Consider the following 7500-nt stretch of genomic DNA (forward strand, 5'->3'; position numbering starts at 1 on the left):
ACACACACACACACACACACACACACACACACACACACACACACACACACACACACACACACACACATACACACACACACACACACACACACACACACACACACACACGCACACACACACACACACACTTACACACACACGCACACACACACATACACACACACAACACACACACACACACACACACACACACACACACACACACACACACACACACACACACACACACACACACACACACACACACACACACACACACACACACACACACACACACACACATTCTCTCTCCCTCCCCCTCTCTCCCTCTCTATCGTTCACTGACACATCTTCCCTTATTTATGTTTCTCTTTTTTATTCTTATTTCTCTGTTTCTCACTTTAGTTCTCACCTGCCTCTCTTCTCTGTCATCCCCTCTATTCCTCTCCTCCTCCTCTTCCTTCACCTCTTTCTCTTCCTCTTCCTCCTCCCAAACTGACAAAGGAGGTGTTTTCTTTTTCTTACATATTCAAGTCCACAGTTCCTCTACAAAATAGAGCGCTGTGGCACCGCAACACAAACTGGCATTGTAAGGTTAGAGTGTCACAGCAGTGCTATATATATATATTTTTTTTTAGCCCGTGACGTTGAAACGTATGGATACATCTGCAACATCAATTTTGTGACGTCACAGTTCCTGATGCCACTGCAAGGAGAATGCCATTACAATGCCACTGTTCCAAAGTGAAAAAAAAAAAATCCATATCATAATTCCTACAACATCATTCAATCTGAAACAACACACTCTTCCTGAAACATCTGTTTCTTTCAGTTTAGCAACACATATTAGGCAACACCATAAGTCACTTTGTTTCATATGTAATTCTTTTGTGTTGTATATCTTGTAACCAAGACGTAAATAACATTTCTTTCAGCGGTGTCTCATCGACTATTATGTTATGGTTTTATAATAATAAAAAAAAACGTCCTTACAATGTAAATCAAATTGATAAGTATCAATGAATCATTATGTAGGATAACGATTTTTTGGGGGGTTACAATTCACTTCATAAATTTCTCTTACGTATATATATAAATATATATATATATATATATATTATTTATATATATATATATTTATATATATATGTATATGTATATATATATATATATATATAATATATTATATATTATATATATATATATGAATGTATGTATAGATGAGTGGAAGGTGGCAAGGGGACGCAGGATGATGCAGGAGTGAATATTCTCTTATGTTATGGCGGATGTCTTCCTCAGAGAGAATATTGACTTCTGCATCATCCTGCTCCCCTTGCCACCTTCCACTTATCTGTCTCCACTTTATACTACAATATATATATATATATATATGTATATATATATATATATATATGTATGTATATATATACATATATATATACATATATATGTATATATATACATATATACATACATATATATGTATATATATACATGTATATATATATATGATATATACATACATACACACACACACAACACACACGCACACATATATGTATATATATATATATATATATATATATATATATATATACATACATATATATTGTTATATACATATATATATATATATATATACACATATATATATACACACATACACACATACGCATATGTATATATATATATATATATATATACATATATATATATATTACACATATATATAAATTATATATATGTATATATATGTTATACACATAAATATATATATATATGTATATACATATATATAAATATATATATGTTTATACACATAGATATATATACATATATATATGTACATATACATATATACATATATATATATATATATATGCATATATATACATATATATATATATATATACATATATGCATATATATATACATATATATATATATATATATTTATATATATATAAGTGGTAATAGGCGACTTTAATGCTAAAGTGGGGAAGAAGATGGGATATGAGTCATGCATTGGGAAGTTTGGAGTAGGTGAAAGAAATGACAGAGGCGAGATTTTAGTCAGTTTTGCGGAGTACAGGAAGATAATAAAAAAAATTCTTCAAAAAGCGTGTAGGTCGTAAATTGACATGGAGAAGTCCAAATGGAACAACAAAAAACGAAGTAGTGTAACCTGTACTAGGCTGTCGCCAGTGTAACCGTTAAATGGCTGTGGTTACATAAGGTGGACTTAATGCGTGCGAGATCAAATTCAAGCCGGAGGGAATAAGGACGTCGATTCTGAGGTCTAATTGTATGTTAAGATCAATAGTTATATACCTAGTCAATAAATAAGCATGTAAATGAATATGGATTACCAAGAAGATGAAAATTATATAGCAATATTGTCTCCATTGGACTAATCGACCACACCCTGCGTAGTGGAGTATAGTGTATGTGTATTCAAACCTCAATAACCTACTGCAGGACCGGCCTATCCCCTAAAGGAAGATACGGCCTCTGTACCTCACCACACTGGCTTAAACCGGCTTGGTAAGGTTATATGTACGGTGAAGTGGATGTTAAATTTTCAGGGTATGCTGGAATGGCTGTGCATATGAATGAAGTCTGAAACAAGTGTAATTAGCTCGATCATGCTGTCGAGGTGTTAGCATATATTTGCGACACTGATCTACCGCACCTTTGATGTCTGCCGTAGTGGAGTGTGGTTCGAAAGCCATGAAAGTGCTTTTCACTGACCGGGGATCGAACCCTGATCTTCCGCGTTCCGAGGACCACACCCTAAAGTGGAAAAAAAAAGACACAAGAAGTGATGCTACAAGTACCTGCTTGCTCAGGTTTGCTTGTCTTCGCTTGTCCTCCACTTGCTCCGTAGTCCTTTCCATCGATCCCAAGTCCCTCTTCTCCACCCTCCACACTTACCCTCCCTCCATCCCTACCTCACTCTCTCCCTCACTCCCTCTCTCACTTTCTTTTACCTCATTTTTTCTTGTTCTTGATTTTTTCAATATTTTTGTCTTTTTTATTTATTTATTTATATATTTGTTTATTTATTTGTATATTTATTTATTTATTTATTTATTTATTCATTTATTTATTTATTCATTTATTTATTTATTTATTTATTTAATTATTTATTTATTCATTTATTTTTTATTTATTCATTTATTTGTTTATTTATTCTTTTTTTTATCTATTTATTTATTTATTCATTGTTTCTCTGTATCTTATGTTTTTTCATTTTCATCTTCCTAAAGTCTCACTTTCACTGTTACTCTCACTTTCACTCCCACCTCAGTCACTAACTCACGCCTCACGCATTCACTCACGCACTAACCCACTCACGCACTCACTCACGGTTTCATGTACTTCTTCGATCTCTCACATACTCTCCCCATCTCACTTTCTCACATTTGTTCTCACTTTCATTTTTGCTCACTCAGTGCCACCGTGTTTTCCGTAGACCGCCCTCAGACTATGATAGGAAACGAAAAGTGAAACCTCAATCTTTTTCTTAGACACGCAAGGAGATAAGTCTGTAGATGTATGAATTAAATTTACATATAGACGTGGGTATGGAAACTGTTGTGGGATGAGGAGGAGGAAGAAGAAGAGTAGGAGGAGGAGGAGGAAAAGGAGTAGGAGGAGAGGGAAGAGGAGGAGGAGGAGGGGGAAGAGGAGAAGGAGGGGAAGATGAGGAGGAGGAGGTTGAGGGGAGGAGGAGGAGGGGGAAGAGGAGAAGGAGGAGGAGGGAAAAGAAGAGGAGGAGGAAGTTGAGGGGAGGAAGAGGAGGAGGGGAGAAAGATGAGGAGGAGGGGAGAAAAAAGAGGAGGATTAGGAGGAAGAACCGGAGGAGCAGGAGGAGGAAGATGTGGGGATGCTTGGATAATAGTGGAGAAAATGAAAATTGTGTAGGGTATAGGGAATATTTCACAATCCACTATCACCTACAACAACTACTACTACTACTACTACCACTACTACTACTACTCTACTACTACTACTACTACTACTACTACTACTACTACTACTACTACTACTTTTTTTTTTTTTTTTTTTTTTTTTTTTTTTTTTTTTTTTTTTTAACAACAAAATACGACCTCCATCCTCGTGGAACTGTGTGGTGGAAGCAGCAGGATCTGTCTCCCACAGACACAGTTCATTAGCCCCTCTCCCGCCAATGACTGTGGTCGACCACTACTACTACTACTACTACTACTACTACTACTACTACTACTACTACTACTACTACTACTACTACTACTACTACTACTACTACTACTACTACTACTACTACTACTACTACTACTACTACTACTACTACTGCTACTACTACTACTACTACTTTTTTTTTTTTTTTTTTTACTACTTTACGACCTCCATCCTCGTGGATACTACTACTACTACTACTACTACTACTACTACTACTACTACTACTACTACTACTACTACTACTACTACTACTACTACTACTACTACTACTACTACTACTACTACTACTACTACTACTACTACTACTACTACTACTACTACTACTACTACTACTACTACTACTACTACTACTACTACTACTACTACTGCTACTACTACTACTAGTACTACTACTTTTTTTTATATGACCTCCATCCTCGTGGAACTGTGTGGTGGAAGCAGCAGGGTCTGTCTTCCACAGACACAGTCCATTGGCCCCTCTCCCGCCAATGACTGTGGTCGACGACCCTTTTATTTATTTATCTATCTATCTATTTATTTTTGATAATGCCTAATACAAAAGTTAATTTATCCTACTGTCAACCACCGTCTGCTCAAAATCTAGGTTTTGTATATGTGTTGATTTGGGCGGTGGGGACCTGGTACCTCTCAGGCATAGGAGGGCTGATCTTAAGAGTGAGAATGACAGTCTACATTTCATCCATGAAACAATGCTGCTTTTGGGTTGTTGTTTCTTTTCAGCCATTACCTCTGCCAACCGAGCGTAGAATGCCTTTGCTCTAGGACCCATCCCACCTGAAGTCGTAAAGGTTATAGGAGTGAATGAGCCCTGGTCTGCATTCTGTATGCGCTCTTCGTACATCCTGATCTTCTCATACTCGTTCCGGGAGTGGAATGCCTCAATAGTTAGGTTGCTGTAACAGGGGGCCATCGGATCAAATACTCGCATGTCAAAGAAAGCCAATTGTCCCCGTGTCCAGAAACCTCTTGCGCTGACATTCACTATTGCTTCATCTGATGTGTTGGACGTGTAGTATCTGAAGTTCTCCCCTCCTAGTGGGAGTAATGTTGGTTTGATAGTCACATCCTTGCACACCTCCTGAAGTATTTGGGCAGTGAGATCTCTTACCTCATCATGTCGCATGCAAATGAATCCACCCTGCTTGCATATCATCGCATGGTCTGGAGTAAATTGTACACCACATGAGCATCTGTTAGGCAGCCCTCCCAATGGCCATCCATATCTCAGGGCAATGGCATCTGTGAATTCTCTTTTGTTTAAGGTGAATCCCTTTGCCCTGATTAGTAGTGCTGTCAGCCAATTGGACGCCCCAACTTCCTGCGCCATTGTTATCTTTCTTTTTATATAATTCGATAGCCGAGCTAGAAGTGCTTGAAGTTCCTCCTTCTGCCTCTCCTCCCTTCCCTTTGAAATGTTTCTTCTAATTTCATTGATTTCCTCCATAATAGTCTCCTTCCGTTGATCTTGTGACACGATGTTGTTTGTCAATGAGGACGTGAGTTTCATGGAGTTTTGGTGTTCTGTGTCAGCAAGGTTTAGCGGGTTGGAGATACCTAGCCCTCCCATTCTAGGTGGAAATTCAATGAGTTTTCTTTCCTAATCGTTTATTGTCCGTCCGTTGGTAATGGCCGGTATTAGCTCGTTTCTGATGGTTTCTTCAAGGTGTCTTAGTATGTCCGTGATGTTCGGAACCGTCCTTGATATGTAGTTCCACTTATGTTGAACACCATATATGAATGCGGCATATGCCACCTGCGGTTCGGTCTTTGCAAAGTTGGCTAGAAGCCTAACTTCCGCCACCCATTCATTAACATTCTTTTCAACATATTTCTTTTTAAAGGATTCTGAGTCGATCACTGCACCGAGATGTCTTTCCCCCTCTTTTGTTACCTTCGCTTCACTGTTCTCAGAGAGGATTTTGGTATCGTCAAAGTACTCTGGCTTCACTATGAGGACAAACTTCTTTGCATTCGGAATGTAACCCAAGCCCGGGCCGTGTGCCAACACCAGATCCCATTACTTTTTTTAAGTCAGCTACTTTTCTGTCCCCGTGAGATCATCTACATATGCTACTGTTTGACCCTAGTGTCCTCATATTGTATCTTCTGCTGCAGGTGCATAAGGCCGAGCGCGGACATTGCCATGGCCACAGGGTCTCCCTAAGTGGTGCCTTCCACTACTACTACTACTACTACTACTACTACTACTACTACTACTACTACTACTACTACTACTACTCAATCAAGATACGACCTCCATCCTATTGGAACTGTGTGGTGGAAGCAGCGGGGTCTGTCTTCCACAGACACAGTTCATTGGCCCCTCTCCCGCCAATGACTGTGGTCGACGACCCTTTCATTTGTTTATTTATTTATTTATTTTTAATAATGCCTAGTACAAAAGTTCATTTATCCTACTGTCAACCACCGTCTGCTCAAAATCCAGGTTTTGTATATGTGTTGATTTGGGTGGTGGGGACCTGGTACCTCTCAGGCACAAGAGGGCTGATCTTAGGAGTGAGAATGATAGTCTACATCTCATCCATGAAACAATGCTGCTTTTTGGTTGTTGTTTCTTTTCAGCCATTACCTCAGCCAGCCGAGCGTAGAATGCCTTTGCTCTAGGACCCATCCCACCTGAAGTCGTAAAGGTTATAGGAGTGAATGAGCCCTGGTCTACATTCTGTATGCGCTCATCGTACATCCTGATCTTCTCATGCTCGTTCCGAGAGTGGGATGCCTCAATAGTTAGGTTGCTGTAACAGGGGGCCATCGGATCAAATATTCGCATGTCAAAGAAAGCCAATTGTCCCCGTGTCCAGAAACCTCTTGCGCTGACATCCACTCTTGCTTCATCTGATGTGTTGGACGTGCGGTATCTGAAGTTCTCCCCTCCTAGTGGGAGTAATGTTGGTTCGATAGTCACATCCTTGCACACCTCCTGAAGCATTTGGGCAGTGAGATCTCTTACCTCATCGTGTCGCATGCAAATAAATCCACCTTGCTTGCATATCATTGCATGGTCTGTAGTAAATTGTACACCACAGGAGCATCTGTTAGGCAGCCCTCCTAATGGCCATCCATACCTCAGGGCAATGGCATCCGTGAATTCTCTTTTGTTTAGGGTGAATCCCTTTGCCCTGATTGGTAGTGCTGTCAGCCAATTAGACGCCCCAACTTCCTGCGCCATTGTTATCTTTCTTTTTATATAATTCGATAGCCGAGCTAGAAGTGCTTGAAGTTCCTCCTTCTGCCTCTCCTCCCTTCCCTTTGAAA

At 39.2% G+C, this 7500-nt stretch overlaps 1 pseudogene; it reads right to left on the reverse strand.

The window, feature by feature from the left end:
* Nucleotides 1–7500, reverse strand: part of LOC143028887 (uncharacterized) — a 380747-nt pseudogene that overhangs the window by 1842 nt on the left and 371405 nt on the right.

Source organism: Oratosquilla oratoria, chromosome 10, assembly GCF_046742065.1.
Source record: "Oratosquilla oratoria isolate Oo_2021 chromosome 10, ASM4674206v1, whole genome shotgun sequence".
NCBI classification, from domain to species: Eukaryota; Metazoa; Arthropoda; class Malacostraca; order Stomatopoda; family Squillidae; genus Oratosquilla; species Oratosquilla oratoria.